At 34.1% G+C, this 20,340-nt stretch overlaps 1 protein-coding gene across 2 annotated transcripts in view; it reads left to right on the plus strand.

Annotated features, from left to right (window-relative positions):
- Positions 1 to 20,340, plus strand: part of LOC150103482 (regulation of nuclear pre-mRNA domain-containing protein 1B) — a 202,048-nt gene that overhangs the window by 122,303 nt on the left and 59,405 nt on the right. The window lies entirely within an intron of this gene.

Below are 20,340 nucleotides of genomic sequence, written 5' to 3' on the forward strand. Positions count from 1 at the left end.
GTGGTGTAGCCCACCCACATTATGCAATATTCACTGGGGAAAGGGGGTAAAATTCTGTCTATTTTTGCCATGAGAGGTTTTTTAAATGTTCCATTCTCTTAATTCAATGTGGTCTTATAGTCAATTGCAAAGATGACTTGAGAGCAATTCCAGACAGAGAAGGGATTAAGGAATAAGGCTAACCACCTGGGTATCAGTCATCTCTGTACTTTAGTATCAATTGGTCTTTTGGTCATTCATCTATATGAGATTGGAGAAAAATGAAAACTGATAAAAGAGATGAGCCCTTTTCTCTATCTCTCATACTATCTATCTTTTCTTTCTCCTAATACTATCCGGCTCTCTTGCACCCATATACTAACTACTCTAGGACTATGATGAGCACCTCCTTTACTTTTTCACCTCAATAACGGTTGAAACCCTTCTGGGTAGTGGCCCTTCCCATAATGCAAAGCATTATATTAGTCTGTAAGGATATGTGCTTTGCATTATGGGATACTGATGTGAAATCATTAGCCTCTATATAGAAATAGCTCGGTCATGAAGTTACGTCACATGCAAACTTGGTTTACTTATACTTGGATAAACTTCTTGGTATCTTTAATTTAATTCATCTTGACATTGACCATCATTTCTTATTGAGGACTTCAGAAAATCATAACTTTCACCCACCTCTATTTTATCTCCCTCCATCATAAATTCATTCAAACTGGAGAAAAAGATATGCTTGGTGTATGGAGTAATTACATCAAAAAATTGCTAAATGAAACAATCAGTGACAGCACAGTAGTAAAAAACACTGACCAGGCATGCAATCAGGAATACATATTCATACTTGAAGTAGAAAAAGCCATCAAAACCTGAAATGTCGACAGGCAGCTGGAGTAGATGATATTCGACCAGAAATGCTCAATTATGGAGGAAGAGTCTTACAGTGGCTGCGCTGCATAGTTCAGAAGTCCTGGACAGAGGGATGAATTCCAGACGATCGGAGTAGAGAAAAGAAGGAGCAGCTATAGTATTCAACACTAAATATGAGGCTAATCTTCTTGAATGGGGAACTGGACAATGAACTTATTTGTGCCTATGGTCCCACAGAAGGTTCTACTAAGGTAGAAGGAGGCATTTTTTTGAGACTTTAGAAAAAGCAACTGACACAATGAAGCATGAAAAGTTGGTCCTTGTTGGGGATCTAAATAGCAGAGTAGGAAACGATTGTCAGATATACAAAAATATTTTGGGAAAATTTGGAGAAAAGAGCAAAGCTAATAATAATGGCAAATACCTGTTGGATTTCTGTTCAGGACATGGACTGGTTATTACTAACACAATGTTCCAACATAAAAATGTGCACAAATTCACATGGAGGGAAGAGGCAAGGAAAACGCAATGTCTCATTGACTATGTTATTGTTGATAGTGATGTTTTCTTCCTGCTTTATATATAGTTTATATAAAGAAAGTGCTGAAGCCCTACTTCACAGACCAAATCTAAACCGTAATGACTTTCCTGCTATTCCAAAAGTATAGGAAATTGTCATACAAAATTCTGTAAAATAATTTTTTTATATATGTTATCTTATTTTAATGTAATCTTTTTTTTCCCCCATTCCGAATATATTTTAATTTAATTCTTTAACATGCTACTGCACGCATATTGGGATTCCATTGTAATCATGCACCCTAACTGTATGTTATTCCTAGTATTGTTTGAATTAACTATACTGACGATATCCTATCATACTTAGGATGAAATATTTACTTATTACTGTGTAGTTACTACATGTATTTTTTTAGTCATGGATAAAGAACAAGCTAGATGCTGGCCAAATAGAGGTTATCAGGATCAGATTTTCACTTTACGACAAATAGTTGAAAAATCATGGAAATATAACAAAGATCTATATTTAAGTTTTGTAGATCTGGTAAAGGCATATGATAAGTGCCAAGAGAGAAGCTATTCAAAATGCTACAGTTGTATGTGTCAATGGGACATTATATCAAGCAGTACGTTATGAAAGAAATGGTATTAAACCTGATATCAAAATTGGAGGTGTGTTAATCTCATCTCTTTACTTTATGCGGATGATGTTATGCTTCTGAATAAATCTGCTACAAGTTGCGAGATTCCTTGATTAAATTGAATAACTGTTGTAATAGATATGGTATGAAGGTCAGCAATAACGAGACAAATAAAATGAAAATAGACAGAAACATTGAAATATCAACTACATTGTGAATGGAGAACCTATAGAACAAGTAAAATATTTCAGCTACTTAGGCATGATTTTTAATGAAGATGGTAATTTAATTATGTTAATAGACAATAGAATCAACAAAGCTGGTATGGTAGGAAGTCAACTGAATAAATTTATGTGGAATAAGAGAGAAATTAGTCGAAACAAGACAGTGTTCAAATCGATTTTAACTTAGGGATTTGAGAGCTGGGTTAGAAATAAAACACTTAACCAAAGAGTAGAGACCGCAGGTATGAGATTCCTGAGAAATATTAGGGACATGAACATATGGCATCAATGGCAATATCATAATAAAATAGGAAAGAACTTCACATTGTTAGCATCTGGGAATGTGTTAGCAGAGCTGATCTCAGGTTGTATGGTCACTTAACAGAATAGGAAATGAAAGATTAGCAAAACAAGTGTTCTCTGCTGGGTCGGCAGAAAAAAGATTCAGAGGAAGACCAAGATATAGATGGATTGACACAGTAAAAAGTGTCTTAGAAGACAGAAATATAAGATCTGATAATGTTTGAGTCTTGACAGGCAACAGATTGATTTGGAGGAAAATTGGCAATAGAAAGTTAGTGGTTATGTAAGTTTTTAATGTAGTACTATCATATCCTGTACACCCCTGAGGGTACATGTCAGGAATTTAATGATGATGATTTAAATTAAGCTCACTTTTTTTTTCATTGCCTCTTAACTAACATAAGTAACTGCACTAAATCTCCTTTAGTTTCTGCTATGAGGGTTTTATCATGTGCATATCCTCAGTTTTGTATTTTTCTGCCACCAATCTTAATTCCTACTGGGGTCTTTGTCTAAATTGCCATTCTCATAATATATTTACTATAAATATTAAAAAGCCAGGTGAAAATATACAAACCTGATGCACCCCTTTTCCACTTGAACACTGTCCATTTCTCTGAAGACTTTTTATGAATCTTCTTGGTTGTCATGTAGTTCTCTGATTAAGAGAATTCGAAGCTCTGGTATTCCTATTGCTCTCATCACATTCTGCAGTCTCTCATGATCAACATAGTGAAATGGTTTGTTATAATCAATGAAACAGATGAATACTTTCTTTTTAAATTTTCTTGCTCTTTCCATAATTCATCTCATGTTTGCTATTCATCTATTCATATGGTTCCAGCCTCTTTTAGACTTTTCAATATTACTTGCATGTGAATTTAAAGTGATGGTTCTATAATTCTCACAATCTCTGAGATTTGACTTTGTTTGGGGAAATAGATGAATACCAGTGTTTTCCAATCTCTAGGTGGCCAATATATTCATTTCTTCATTGCTAGCTGCACTATTTCTACTGCTCCATCAACTCCAGGAGAGTTTCCTTTTGGTAGCTATTCCCTTGCCCACAACACTTCACTTTTTTATTATCATAGGTTCCTCAACAAATTCTCTCCTTTCAAATTCCTTCAATATTAATATTTCTGTACAAATCCTCTATACTATTTCTATATCTTTTTTCTTCTTTTTCCATCAAATTTACTTGAATAAGACAGATTTTCTGTTGAGTTGCCTTTTGCTACTTCCTAATTTTAGAGGATCAAAGAAATGTATAAGAGAAGTAAAAGTAGTGTTATTGCATAGCAAACGATATCCGAATGGTTTCAGATAAGATCTGGTGTATGACGGAGTTGTGTTGTCTGGGCTATTGTTTAATATAGTAATTGTTTGAATTATGAGAAAAGTTACAGGTACAAGAAGAGGAATTAAATGGAATCATGTATCACAGAAGATCTAGATTATGCTGATGACATAATTTTGATATAATCAAACTACAATGATATATAAAAATAAAAAAAAATCAGAAGACTCATAAACATTGATGGTTGGTCTTGAAATAAATATGACTAAAACAAAAATGCTTAAACTAAACAGCAAATGCCACAAAGACATCAAAATCAATCAGCATGCTATAGAAGTTAAGAATTTTACTTAACTTCTTCTGGGACCATATGTAGATGCTGAAGGTTGAACTGACAAAGAGATAATGCAAAGACTGACAAAAACTAATACTGCTTTCAGAAAATTAAATAATATATGGAAATCTTCAAATTACTATAATAAAACCAAAATAAAACTCTTTAACATTAAGGCTGTATTATTATATGGATCAGAGACATGACCAAAAAACAGGAAGCTAAATTAGTTTTCAAACCAAATGTCTGCATAAAATATTAAAAATACTTTGATCCAAACATATAATAAATGATGACTTATATAAGCTGATTGTGCAAAAAAAAGCATCGCTGATGAAATAAAAAAACGTAGATGGAAATGGAAATGGGGTGCTTAAGGACAAAGCTGTATAACTGAGAGGAGACCTCCACATAGCCTTTAAAGGAATGCGGAGAACTGACCAGGGCTTCTGACCTAATGTCCAATCCTTACCTTCTCGTGGTGCACCTGCTTGGTATATGCCTGGATACTGAACGAACGAGAATGGGCTGGCTATTTGGGATTTAGCTGACTGACCAAATTGTATTCTTATTGGCTTAAACCAAAATACAAAATGATAGTACAACATGACAAAATTTCATGCCGGCTGGGGTGTCGTCCGGTTAAACAAGCCCTGCTGTTTTCACCAGGGAACTAGGGCGAACAGCGAAAAGTCAGCTACTTTTGAATCTTTTACAGGAAATGTAGTTTAATATTATTAATTATGCATTAATACTTAGAAAAAAAGATTGTGTGCTGTCCCACATAGATAATCCATAATGCTGCAATCATGGTAGCTGCGAACGATGGTAAGAATCAGTGCATTTGAATCAGCGTACTTCTTTCGTGGAGTTTGTGATGGATGTCTGGCCAACATTTGAGTGCAGTAAACTTGTAATGCTTGTTCTCTTTGGAGAAATTCAGTAAATTTCCAAATGGTGGGAATGGAAACTTTCAACTTTGGACTGGAAACTTCTGTGCCGTCCTTCTACTGAATTATTTGTTTTTGGTGATTCATCTTCGGATTGTTGATACATATTCTGCATATTGATGGTATAAGTTGGCTTCTGTCATCCATGGCATTGTGGTCTTCCAATGTAAGAATCTTCGAAATAATCTGCGACTGGTAAGTTTTCTGGAGTTAGAAATTTATACAATTTCTCAAAAGCACCAACAACTTCATATATTGGAACAAATGCAAGAGCTGAGCCAGCATCATTCTTAATTTCAATGCAAAGTCAGAATCTTCTTGGTAACATTGTTGCAAAACATTCTCTGGAATTTTCTGGTAGATGTTCTGACTTAGATGAAAGAAACATCCTTTAATTTCACTGTCTGAGAAACTTCTTTCTTAACTGCTTATAACTGCCAATTCAAAATCAATCATGATGCTGATTAGCTTCATATTGACATCGAGCATAGTTAATGTCTCAAACAGTTTAATATATGTATCTTGAGTTTTGTTTTGCAGTGATGCATAAACACACGGAATGGTTCATCTATGAACTAGTGCATGAATTGTATACAGTCGAAAAAAATTAATTTCACTGTCTGAGAAACTTCTTTCTTAACTGCTTATAACTGCCAATTCAAAATCAATCATGATGCTGATTGGCTTCATATTGACATTGAGCATAGTTAATGTCTCAAACAGTTTAATATATGTATCTTGAGTTTTGTTTTGCAGTAATGCATAAACACATGGAATGGTTCATCTATGAACTAGTGCATGAATTGTATACAGTCGAAAAAAAAGCACACGAGCAGTTTTGAAAGTCCCATCCAAAAACCAGTGAGATGTTGTTTCCAAGAGTTTGAGATCGTCACGTGTTCCAAAGATTAACATTCTGTTTTATTGTCTGAAATGAAATCAAACAGAAGAAAATCTTGATTTTTTAACAATACTTGTGACATAATGATTACACAAGAATAATGTTTAATTTGCCAAATATTTCGGTCTGAATATTACAGACCATCTTCAATGGCTACATAGGAATAGTTTTAAAAAACAAAGTGGAATATGAACAATTGATCATTCACACACAGAACAAGCCGCGTGATGTCATATCGCTAAGTATTAGAAGAGTAAACATTTTTAAAGTCATAATTAAAGATATTAATTCAGAAATTCATATAATAATCTTAAATAACATTAGACTAATATAGGAAATTTACAAAAAAGTGTTATCCTGATTAAACTTTCCCAAATTTTTGATATAGATATACAGTCATTACGATTCAAGTTAGGATGTTGAAGTAAGGCCTCCACACTTTCTTTAAATAAACGTTCAAATTTGTAGCGACATCTGTGTAGGAGGAGAGTCTTGGATCAAAGGATGTTGTGGCTTGTTTCTAATCCATGCTGAGCTAATCCAGATTTCTCAGGTTTGTTATGTTGAATTGATGACTGATGCTCTTGAATTCTTTTTTCTATAGAACGTCCAGTTTGTCCAAAGTAGGAAAGATTACAATTACAAGGAACTTGATATACACACCAGGTAGAGACAAGGTTGAGTGTTTATCTTTAGATGAAGGAAAATGGGTGGATAATTTGTTAATAGATGTATAAGTGGCTGTTAAATTATATTTCTTCAGAATTCTTGAAATTGGTTCTGAAATCCCCGAAATGTAAGGAATTGGAACTCGACGTATTGAATCTTTGCTGTTCTGTGTTGGATTGTAAGAATCGAAAAGATGTTGTGTACTCTTTTCAAAGAAGCTATTTAGTTTCATGTGATGTTTGATAGTCAAAAGTTCTTTCTGTAATAAATGAGAAGTCAAACAGTTAGTTTGGGCTCATCGGATTAAACATTTTATGATTCTTCCTGTTTTTTGACAAGGATGATGATTAGCAGATTCTTTGGGAATATAACGACCTATGAAAGTTTTCTGTACTGTTTGGTTTTATGTAAACTGTTGTTGTAAGAACACCAGAAGGTAAACGGATGAGAAGGACGTCTAAAAAAGATAACTTGTTGTCTTTTTCAATCTCCATGGTGAACTTTATACGAGGATGTAAGGAATTGATACTGCTTAAAAAGGAAGGTAAGGAGTCTCTGTTGTGAGGCCATGTACAGCAAAGATGTCATCTATATATCTAACCCAGAAGGATGGGTGAGGGAATATAGATGAGAACAGGACTTTTTCTAGATGTTCTAAATTGAAGTTGGCAAGAGCAGGAGAGAGTGGACTTCCCATGGCTGTTCCTTTCACTTGGTTGTAAAATTTGTTTTGACATAAGAAATATCCAGAGTGTATTATGAACTCAAATAACTTTATAATATCTTGTGGGAAGATGTCAGCACGTAATTCTAAATTCTCTTTGAGAGGTACATTCATATATAAAGATTCTATATCAAAGATAACCATAAGATCTGTAGGTTGTAAAGTGATGTGTTTCAATTTATTTAAGAAATCAGAAGAGTTTTTCAAAAAAGAGTGCGAGTTGCCAATGTGTGATTTCAATAATTTAGATAGTCTCTATAGTCCCTAAAAAGATTCCATATCTAGATGATCTAGTTAATATCGAACGGAACCTCATTCATCTGTCAAGTGAAAAAGCTAATGCTCTCCGTCTAGCAGTTGCTTCTTCCTCCTTCGAACATATCTCCTTCTGAAAAGAAAGCTATACATTCCTTAAGAAACAACAGTCGCCTCATCATTACTAAAGCTGACAAGGGGAAAGTGACAGTAATTATGGACACTTCAAACTATAGAAGAAAACTTTCCCTTTTACTTCGAGATCGCTCAACATACCAAGAACTCAATTACGATCCAACCAACAGACAACTGAAGAAATTAAATTCCCTGCTAAATGAGGTCATAAGTTTGGATGTAGACACTATTGAAAGACAAAAAACTCATTTTGCAAGGCCTCCCAGGTTTTATGGTCTACCAAAAATACACAAGACAGATTCCTCTTCACCCTATAGTGGATTATATTGATTCTCCTACTTATCGCATAACCAAATATCTATCTAAATTATTGAAATCACACATTGGCAACTCGCGCTCTTTTTTGAAAAACTCTACTGATTTCTTAAATAAATTGAAAAACATCACTTTACAACCTACAGATCTTATGGTTATCTTTGATATAGAATCTTTATATACGAATGTACCTCTCAAAGAGACTTTAGAATTACTTGCTGACATCTTCCCACAAGATATTATAAAGTTATTTGATTTCGTAATGCACTCTGGATATTTCTTATATCAAAACAAATTTTACAACCAAGTGGAAGGAACAGCCATGGGAAGTCCACTCTCTTCTGCTCTTGCCAACTTCTATTTAGAACATCTAGTAGAAGTCCTGTTCTCATCTATATTCCCTCACCCATCCTTTTGGGTTAGATATATAGACATCTTTGCTGTATGGCCTCACAACAGAGATTTCTTACCTTCCTTTTTAAGCAGTATCAATTCCTTACATCCTCATATAAAGTTTACCATGGAGATTGAAAAAGACAAGTTATCTTTTTTAGACATCCTTCTCTTCCGTTCACCTTCTGGTATTCTTACAACAACAGTTTACAGAAAACCAACTTTCACAGGTCGTTATATTCTCAAAGAATCTGCTCATCATCCTTGTCAAAAAACAGGAATCATAAAATGTTTAATCCGACAAGCCAAAACTGACTGTTCAACTTCTCATTTATTACAGAAAGAACTTTCGACTATCATACATCATATGAAATTAAATGGCTTCTTCGAAAAGAGTACACAACATCTTTTCAGTTCTTACAATCCAACACAGAACAGCAAAGATTCAATACGTCGAGTTCCAATTCCTTACATTTCCAGGATTTCAGAACCAATTTCAAGAATTCTGAAGAAATATGATTGAACAGCCACTTATACATCTATTAACAAATTATCCACCCATTTTCCTTCATCTAAAGATAAACGCTCAACCTTGTCTCTACCTGGTGTGTATATCAAGTTCCTTGTAATTGTAATCTTTCCTACTTTGGACAAACTGGACGTTCTATAGAAAAAAGAATTCAAGAGCATCAGTCATCAATTCAACATAACAAACCTGAGAAATCTGGATTAGCTCAGCATGGATTAGAAACAAGTCACAACATCCTTTGATCCAAGACTCTCCTCCTACACAGATGTCGCTACAAATTTGAACGTTTATTTAAAGAAAGTGTAGAGGCCTTACTTCAACATCCTAACTTGAATCGTAATGACTGTATATCTATATCAAAAATTTGGGAAAGTTTAATCAGGATAACACTTTTTTGTAAATTTCCTATATTAGTCTAATGTTATTTAAGATTATTATATTTATATGAATTTCTGAATTAATATCTTTAATTATGCATTTAAAAATGTTTACTTAGCGATGTGACATCACGCAGCTCGTTCTATGTGTGAATGATCAATTGTTCGTATTCCACTTTGTTTTTTAAAACTATTCCTATGCAGCCATTAAAGATGGTCTGTAATATTCAGACCGAAATATTTGGCATATTAAACATTATTCTTGTGCAAATGTGTATATATTTCTAGAAGAAAATCTTGGCCATCATGTGTAACTTTGTAACCATTTGGAATATTGATTTCACCAACATTCGACGGAACAGGTAATGGCAGCTTGACTATGATGTCTGACATTTCAATGTAAATGATGAACTATCGGCAACTTGGCTTTTGCATCTTCACTTATCGTTGAAAGAGATTGGGTGATAATTTGCTGTGGTGTTCTTCAGTTTCTCCTGCCATTTTTTAAATGACTTAAATTTAGTTAAATTTAATAAAATTAAATGTAATTTAATTTTATCTTTACATTTACTCTTGTTATACCTTCTTTCACATTCAAATGATACACCATTTGTCAAATATTTTCGTTTTACAAACACATAACCTTCAAAAATCACTTTTACCTTTCCTTTATTTGATTTTACAAATTCCATCATGGATAGTCAAAAATATTTTATATTTTATTTCAATCTCTATTGAAATAAAATATTTTGTTTTCAATTTCACTTTGGACAACAGTTTTGACACGTTCGGTGTTATTATCAAGACTACAATAATTCACAAATGTAAGTTATTATTTATATACAAATATTTAGCCATAATGTTTACAAGTTTATAGTAATAAGACGAAACAGATTGAAAATTATTTCTTGGTGGAAATTCCTAATCCTATAATCTTAACATTAAATCGCTTCGTGATGATCATAACAGTTAAAATTCCAGGAAAAATTAGTCTTGTTTTGACATGTAATTCGGATTAAAGAAACTACAGGTAAATATTATTAAAAAAATTACCTGATCCTAGAAATGTCATCAGTCTCTTTGATTGTGCATTCAAAGATACACCCAAAGAAGATTAAATTGTTATTCTGCATTCTATTTATTTTTTGTTATTGCAACTTTAAAACTTTTTTTATTTCTTTTTTTATCACATTTAGTTTCATCTACTGATATTTCAAATGGGAGTGTTCATTGTCTGGGTTTTTCATGTGGGGTTAATGTCCAGAGTTTTTTTTAAACAGGGGGTTATTGTCCTAGAAGCCTGATTAGGATTACTCTATCAGACCCCCTGAGTTGTACTCAAAATGAATTTTCTATAATTTCTCCTAACTATGAATGCCACTGCATTTCTTCTTAAACGTTCATGTCATAGTAATAAATCCTGAGGTCATCAGTATCAAAGTGACCATCTAAGTTCACGAATTCCTAAAACCCTTAACTTGAGTTCTCATTTTTTTCTTTATTAGTTCCAGTTTTCTTTGATACATGCTTCTTATATTCTCTATGTTGCTATTTTATGTAATTCTTGTATGTGCAGTTTCCCTAATTATACAATCCCATGTGTACCATAGTGGAAAATTATAGTTATTGTACAAATAGTTCATCTTATATGTTGTAAGACATCATCATCATCAGTGCAAACAAAGAACAACAATAAGGAATTTGAACCATAGAACAGTAAAGCACATGTGCCAAATTTGAATCCCTCTCTATCTCTACATGTAGTTGCACCCTGATCAAACACCCCTTAATTTCGACATGCCGCACCAAACAATAAATGGTGAAAAAAGTGTGATAATGCACACAACTGGAAGTGATAAACAGTGACCTGAAATAATAAAACAACTTTTGGACGTGAAGACCAATGTGGCTATCATTATGTTAAGTTAAAAACTGTTTGGCTGAAAATGATAATTAAGTTAAATTATTTATAACACAGTTGAGTATAACAGTTTCCCAAACTTTTAGGATGGGACAGTCATTATGATTAAGATTTGGTTGATGAAGTAGGGCTTCAGCTTTCTTTGAATAGCTGTTTGTATCTATAAATAGATCTGTGCAATAGTTTCATTTCCCCATTGGATTCTATGGTTTGGTTTTTCAATTCCATGCTGTGTCAAATCAGATTTGTGCAATTTGATGAGCCAGATATGGTTTTGAAGTTCAGAAAGACATTTATTAACTGATCTTCCTATTTGCCTGTAGTATAAAAGATTGCATAGACACAGTACTTGGTATACTTCAGATAACATCATTGTTGAGAGTTTGCCTTTTGGAGAGAATAACGGATTATGAATTTGGTTAATGGGTTTGAAGGTGATGATAAATTGATATTTTGTTTATACTCTTTGCTACTCGTTCAGAGATGCATTTGATGTAAGGTATGAGTGGCCTGTGGATTTCTACTTTTTCCCTTGGTTGTTGTATTGGAGTGGTGATAACTTTTTTTTTTTTTGTTGTTGTTGTTCTTGGGTTGCATTCATTTAGTACAGCTGTTTGTTTGATGGTTCCAGCTGCTGTTTAAGCAGTCCCTCAGAGGAACAAATTTTGTATGCTCTAGTCACTAAGGATTTTATGATGCCATATTTCTGAGATGGGAGTGTGCTGATATATTATTATTATCATCATCATCATGGGCTACTCCATTGATTCCTTAGACTCATTGAGGGAGGTCCTAAACATCATGTCAAGCCCTATCCAACATAGTATCTATCATACTTTGCTTCGAACTCATTCACAGGCATGGCATCCACAACAGACTTTGGCAACCTATTCCACTCATTCACTACTCTTCAAGCAGAATACCTAATTCTAAAATCCTTGCTAACTACACTCTTATTCAGTTTCCAAGGATGGTTCCCTAGTTCTCCCACTACTAGACCTGTTCTGAAAAATTTCCTCTGAATTAATCTTGTAAAAACCCTTCAGTAATTTGTATGTCTCATTCATATCTGTATCCAGTTTCTGTAACCCACAAATCTTCAACCTATTCTCATAAGGTTCATTCCATAGACCTGCTACCATCTTGGTTACTTGCCTCTGGATCCTTTCCACCTCTTCATTATCACCAAGAAACCAAGGTGATCAGATCTGCATGCAGTAGTGAAGATGGAGTCTCATCAAGACCTGATAAAGAGGAATAATAACCTGCTTGTCTCTGCTCATCAAAGTATTCTTCAGTAACAAAAAATTCTGATGAGCTGCTTTAGCCACTTTTGCTATGTGCTCTCTAAACTTTAACTTCCTATCCACTAATACTCCCAAATCTCTGACCTCATTGATTTTCTGTAGTACAGTTCCATCAGTGTGGTATACAGCTGGTAATCTTTTCATCGCAAAATGCATAACCTTACACTTTGTCACATTAAACTGATATCTATTCTCCTTTTTCAAGACTGCAAGTCTATCCAAATCATCCTGCAGAATATTAACGTCATGTGTATTAACTATTGCTCTACCCAACTTTGCATCATCAGAGGATTAGAGGAGTGAATCAATGTCATCAGGCAGTATCATATTAAAAACAAGGGTATTAGGAAAGAACTTGATGTTGTTAGCAGTCAGGAATGGGTAAGCAGGACTAATTTTATGTGGTATGGTCACTTAAATAGAATGAGAGAGGAAAGGTTAGCAAAACAAGTTTTTTTTATTATTATTTTTGCAAGGATAGGGAAAACGACCCAGAGGAAGACCAAGATATAAGTGGATTGATATAGTAAGAAGTGTCCTAGAAGATAGAAATATAAGATCTGATAATATTGGAGTCTTGATGGATAACTGATTGATTTCGAGGAAAATTGTCCATAAGAAGATAGTTTTTCATGTTATGCCGTATTTACTTGAATATAATTCGCCCTCGCGTATATCTCACGACCCTGATTTTACTTTACGAAAAAATAAGTTAAAAAGTTTTGCATATACCTTGCACATGAAAAAAAAAAGTTTAAAACTTTAAAAAGTAGATAGTGAATGTTGTAATGACAATTTCAGATATTTTGGAATTCAGTTTAAGAGAATCAGCATTTCAACCCAACAATTGTGTGAATTAGCTACAAAAAAAGCATCATTCACACAGATCTGAAAGTGAGCTAAGGTTGCATCACAAGATTCATGAAGAGGGAAAGTCTTTCCCTTCGTCAAAGGACATCTCTTTGCCAAAGAATGCCAAAAGATTTCAAGGATGAGGTGATGGATTTTCATTGGTGTATAATTCAACTTAGGAAGGGTAATATCTGTTTGTTATCACAAATAGCCAAAGCTGATCAAACACCTCTTAATTTTGACATGCTGCACCAAACAACAATGACAGTAAATGGTGAAAAAAGTGTGATAATTCGCACAACTGGAAGTGAAAAACAATGATGCACAGTCATGCTTACAGTTATTGCAGATGAAAGAAAGCTGCCTCCTTACATTATATCCAAAAGGAAAACAATGCCAAAGGGGAAATTTCCCCCTGGAATTCATGAAGAGTTCAAGTAAAAGGGTGGATGGACACTATAATAGTTCAAGATTGAATTAGAACAGTTTGGGCAAATGGCCAGGGGTCTTATTTCGACGCCCACCCTCTTTATGTGGAATAGTTTCCAAGGGCACTTAGGGCCTTAAATAGTAAAACAACTTTTGGATGTGAAGACTGATGTGGCTGTTATTCCTGGTGGTCTTACACCTTGTCTACAGCATGTGGATGTATCAGTCAAAGGACTACATACAAAAATTCTACATGCAGTGGATGGCAGCTAGTGGCTATGACCTGATTCCTTCTGCAAAAGAAGATTAAGAGACCATCATTAGAACTGTTGTGCAACTGGATTTTGAGAGCTTGGGACATGATTTCACCAGAAATAACTGCCAAGAGGTTTTAAAAAACCAGCATCTCTAATGCCTTGGATGGGAGTAAAGGTGATACTATTTGGGTAGATGACCTTGACAATGCACACAAGGAAATCGCTCTTGAGACCAGAAGTAGTGATAGCAAATAGGAGATTCTTGGTAAGTCATACCCATTTTCAGTTATTTTAAATCATGGTGATCTTATTATTCCAAAACGATAAAAAGATAAGCAGTCATGAAACTGTTTGTTTTAATTCAATTACAGAAGCATTGTCGCTAAAGATTGAAATATATCGCATGATGAAGGTGAGCGGTCAGTCGTGTAAATAAGGCTAATAATTAAAATTTAAATACATTCATTTTATAGATAATGCGTGCAATTATAAATTATAATGAATACTGAGGATTTAATTATAAATGTCAATTGAGGTTTTTTCCTGAAAAACTTTAGTTTCTGAAAATCCCTGCATATAACTCACACCATGAATTTTTAACTTTAATTTTGGGTTAAAAAAGTGCGAGATATATTTGAGTAAATGCAGTGCTATCATTATATCCTCCCCTGAGGATACATATCAGTAATTTGATGGTGATAATTTTTTAATAGTATCACATGGTCTGTATAACATAAATATTATTACACTGATAGTGGTTACCCTGCCTTTTAATAATGAACTATCTTTCCATATAACCTTCAATTCTGACTACTGATTTTCAACTAAAACATAAGCTACATATCAATACATATAAGATTCCATTTACATCATACATTTTAATCTTCTTCCAAGTCTTTTTCCTAACATACTGGCATGAAACATCTGTTTTGCTTATCCCTCCTCCCCCCCATTATGTTTAAAATATCTTCATTTTTAATATGATTTTGCCATTCATGCCATCTGTTTACTCTCCTTATTTTTTCTCACTTTCATATCTGTGCTCTAGTATTTGATCAACTGTTTTATTTTTAAACCAGCTCTCAGATCCATAAGTTGAAATTGGACACCATGCTAGCTTTGGTTATTTAGTTTTCTGTTTTCCATAAGTGTTGCTTAAAGGTCAAAGCTAAATAACTGGGAAGAGACTCCTTCGAAACCTTTAAGGAATTTAGTGAACTGACAGCACTCTCCAAGCAAAAAAATCTAGTCCTCACACCCCTATTGACCACACCTTTATTCAATGATCCTCTTGTTCTGGTCCCTTTAGCAAAGTGCTGAAACATTTCCCCTGCATCTATCCTATAAAATCCTTTAAGCAGCTTAAATGTTTCTATCATATCCCCTCTTTTTCTCCTATCAACCATCTTCTGCAATCCACATGCCTTCAATTTACTTCGACTTTTTAGTGAAGATAGTCATTTAAATTTGAAAATAGATAATAGAATAAGCAAAGCTGGTATGGTGGAGAGCCATTTGAATACACTTATATGGAATAAGAAAGAATTAACAACCAAAACACTAAATTAGCAGTATACGAGACAGTGTTAAGTTATGGATCTGAGAGTTAGGTTAGAAGTAAAGCACTTGATCAAGGATTAAAGATCACAAATATGAGAGTTGTGAAAAAATTAGGAGCCTGAACAGATGGCATCAGTGGTAGAATCATAATAAAAATGAAGACGCTAGGAAGGAAATTGACATTGTTAGCATTCAAGAATATGTGAGCAGGGTTAATCTAAGGTGGTTACAGTTATTTAAAACAGAATGGGAGATTAAAGGTTACCAAAGCAGGTTGGAAAACCAAGGTATAGGTGGATTGATTCAGGCAGAAGTGCCTTAATAGACCCAAATGTTATATATGACAATATTGGAGTGCTGAAAATTAATAGATTGATTTGGAGAAAAATTGTTGGTAGAAGATTAATAATGATGTAAATGTAATCATGTAGTTTAATGCCAGGCTATAATAGTAGCCTTGCATTAAACATTTGTACCCTTGAGGATACAGATCTGGAAATTGTTGATTATGTTATTTTCAGTAACTAACTTGTCATCTGCACTAAAAACTGATGCTAAAATAACTGAGATATTTTATATGTTCTGTGTGTTCTCTATTCAATATGCAGTTGATATTTTCCTAGTTCTTACTTATTTTCAATCTTTGTCTTTTTATTGCTGATTTACATGCCAAATTTCTTACAATAATTATTCGCTTTAGTTAAGGAATTCTGCAAAACTTGTACTGGATTTGTTTAAGTCAGTATAATATCTTCCTTAAGCAAAGAGCTGAGATGAACATATCCAATTTTGATATCAGCATTAATGTCTCATAATATCATTTATATAGATGACGATTAAGAGTGGAAATAGTGTACACCCTTGTCTTACTTCACATCATCTTCTTGTACTGCCTTCAGTTCTAAAGGCAGTTTAAATATAGAACTACAAAGTGAGAACATATTTCTCAATTTACGCCACATAACTAGCTTCTTTGAATAGTCTCTCTCAGTACATTATATTATCCTCTTCTTTCTTTCTCTTTGCTGGAATAGTCTCAGTACCACAACTTTCAGTTGTTCAAAAAAATAATGTTACGTGGTAGGTTTTGCAAGCTCTTTTGTGGATCGATATACAAACAATTATAAGAGCCTGTTAAGCCTAATGTGTTTCTATCCATATCCTATATGGCTATAATGTATACCATGGGGAAGAATTTCATTGTTAAATCAGCTTAGGTTCCAGGCTGCTTGATGAAGGATTTTTCTCCAATATTATTCTACTTTTATTGGCAAAATATTTTAATTTAAAATTATTATTATTATTATTATGTGGCACCTCTGTGATCTACTTTGTACAGCCAAGCTATATTAATTGCAATTGTATTTTTGTCTATTAATTACAGTGTTTGTCTAGTTTGTCTGCTTCTGCAGTAGGAATAACCTGAGTTTCCAGGAGAAAGTAATTTTGCTACCTCTTGTATTAAATTGACTAACTCACCTTTATTTCAAAGGCTGTTATGAGAATTCTTCATGTCCAACATAGGATTCAAACTCATGTCTTTCTGACCAGTGGGTGTTTTCATTTTTGACTGAGCTAATAGAGGCTTGAATGATGATAATTTTGTTATATTGGAACCATTTGATGGTCCCAGTATAGCAAGAAATGAAAAATTACTCAGTATTATGCAAAACAAAATTCTTTTAGTACATGTGCCAAAAGTCTCTAGTTGCTGTTGGAATTTTTTTTTATGATTTTCTGCATTATTTCCCTTACTCATTTTCAAACAACTTCAAACTCCAAATAAGTTCCACGATGATGTAGTTCATAAAGTCACTATGCACCTCAGTAAATGGCATGTGCTCTTACTGTATAACTTTCATTTAAAATGAAATATCTGAATTGTTGGGGGGACGGGGGGGGGGGGGAGATTGAGATATATGCTATGCATCTTTTACGAAAGGTAGATATTATAAATGATGCACACAAATGGGCATCTTTGCACCTTTGCATGGTTGTCGTGATGAGAATTGAGTCAGCCTCAACAATATTAAAATCAATAATGTATTTCTAAAGCTTTTAAAGGCTATCAGATTATATCTGCATGTTTCCACACTATGGATTTTTTGCTGATCTATGTAGATGTGTTGACTATTAAATATAACATAGCTAGATAAAAAAATTAGCAGAAAATCCACCCTAAAAAAAGTATAGATATCTGAATGGTATCCTGGAGAAGGAAAGAGAGCTACAGGAAGATCAACGAGATGGTGAGAGGATGAGATAAAAGAGATGGTTGGAATTCAGTGGCATGGAAAAGCTCAGGATAGAGAAGAATGGAGAACTTTGAGGGAGGCCTTCATCCAGCAGTGGACAAGACATAAAATGACTGGTGATGATGATATATAGGATAAGATAAATATTAATGTTAAGTCTGGCTAATATTTTTCTGGGACTCAGAACCAAACTTGAATCCTTTGGGGGTGGGGGGGGGGTGGAATACTTGTAAGAAATACAAGGCACTTCAACAAAATATATAGCAGAAACAATTTAGAATCATAATTAAAGAACAGAAGTCCATTTAAGTAATGTTAGAATTACATTCTCCTAATATTTTTGAGATTAAGCTAATGCTTTTATGTAGCACCGTTTTTCCATCTGCCACTGGTTGAAGCTTTCCAAACTATTGGCTGCTATCCCTGACTTGCTATAATAGTAGCATATGTAGTTTTCATATTCTTCAATTTAGATAATAAAAGTTCTTTGTTTGATCAAAATAGGTAGAATACAGTTGGCAATGCATCAAGTCAGTTCTTTGATTTTCACCAGTGGATATATATATATATATAATGCCATTTATAGAGTGGTACAGTGACTTGAATGCCTCTCATGTATTACACTAGGCCATGAAATTGCCAATGAGTTAGTTTCCCAACCCAAGCCTTTCACAAACATAGTAGGATCTTCAGGACTGAGGCAACTCATGGTAAAGGTGGACCAAGCTCTCATCACTCCTTGTCTTGGTATCCGCAATGCTATTATGCATGTCTGCAAGGAGATGTGCTTTACATTATGGGAGATGTTAAGACAAGGAGTGATGAGAGCTTGGTCCACCTTTACCATGAGTTGTCTCAGTCCTGAAGATACTTCAGGTGCAAACTTTGTGTGCTTACACTTGAATAAAGGATTAAACTAAATTTATTATAGTCTAACCAAGTGGGAAAAAACTTCCAACATCTTTCTCTAAATCCAGGGTAATTTAATAATAAGGTGCTACACCTTTTGGCAACTCGTATAGGTAAATATGACTTCTCCATTGCTTCTGCCTTAGTATCACCACTTCTGGGTCTGGCTCTCACTGACGAGACCTCAATAAAGGTCAAAACCGATTTGGGTAGTGGCCCTTCCCTTAATGCATAGCATTATACATGTCTGCAAGGAGATGTGTTTTGCATAATGGAAGATATTAAGACAAGGAGTGATTAAGAGCTTGGTCCACCTTTACCATGAGTTGCCTCAGTCCTGAAGATGCTTCAGGTGCAAACTTTGTTTGCTTACACTTGGATAAAGGATTAAACTAAATTTATTATAGTCTAACCAAGTCGAAAAAAACTTCCAAGATATACACTGATAAAGTACTCGTTTAATAATTCCACTATATCCTTTGCAGCTGTTAGTCTACTGCCATGACTATCCACCATTGTTAAACTGCCATAATTATTCTTTCTCTTGCTTGGCATGTAGCAGAAGAATACTCTTCATGGATCTGATCACCACTAACTGTCTTGTACCTCCTCCATAACATTTTTTTTCAACACAGCCTGTTTGATTTCACTGTTCATCCATTTCACTCCTTCTGTACTTACTTGCTTAACCCTTGGTATGCAGTCATACATTGCTTTTATGAGATACTGTCTTGTGACTTTCCATGCATTGTCAACATCTTTTCTGCTCAGCTCATCTACCCAACATACTGGTGCTAACTGACTACAGAGCCCTTATCTTCCTATAATCATCTGCTTTATACTTCCACATGTATCAATTTTTAGCAGTGACCTTTTCTTGTTTCATCACTTCCCAAACAAGTACCTCATGATTACCTTCACCAACTGGCAGCAGTGTCAACACTTCATTAACAACTACATCTTGTGAAGTTATCACCAAATTCAAAACATTAAAGCCGCTAGTTGCTTCAATTCCAATTCTCCTAATACTTGCCTCCCTTCTATTATATTTTGCACCAGATCATTTATACAAGTATGATATACACTGATAAAGTACTTGTTCAATAATTCCACTATATCTTTTGCAGTTGTTAGTCTACTTTATAGATCTGATCTTAAGATACTTATCTCTCAGAAATTCTACAAACTTGCTCTCCTTGTTCCCATGCACTATCTCCTCCTTCCAGTCTATATTCCTGTAATCAAAGTCTCCCATCAGGATCACCTTCTTTTTACATGGCCAACTAATTTGCCCAAACATTTCACAATCAGTATTTTCTGCATCCCCTGGTCTATAACAACATCCTATCATATATACTAACCTGTTTATTTCAACTTCACACCACACAGATTCAAAATCTGTACATTCAACTTCCACACT

Source organism: Typopeltis vanoorti, chromosome 9, assembly GCF_054136105.1.
Source record: "Typopeltis vanoorti isolate ZY-2024b chromosome 9, IOZ_Tvanoo_1.0, whole genome shotgun sequence".
In the NCBI taxonomy this organism is placed as follows: domain Eukaryota; kingdom Metazoa; phylum Arthropoda; class Arachnida; order Uropygi; family Thelyphonidae; genus Typopeltis; species Typopeltis vanoorti.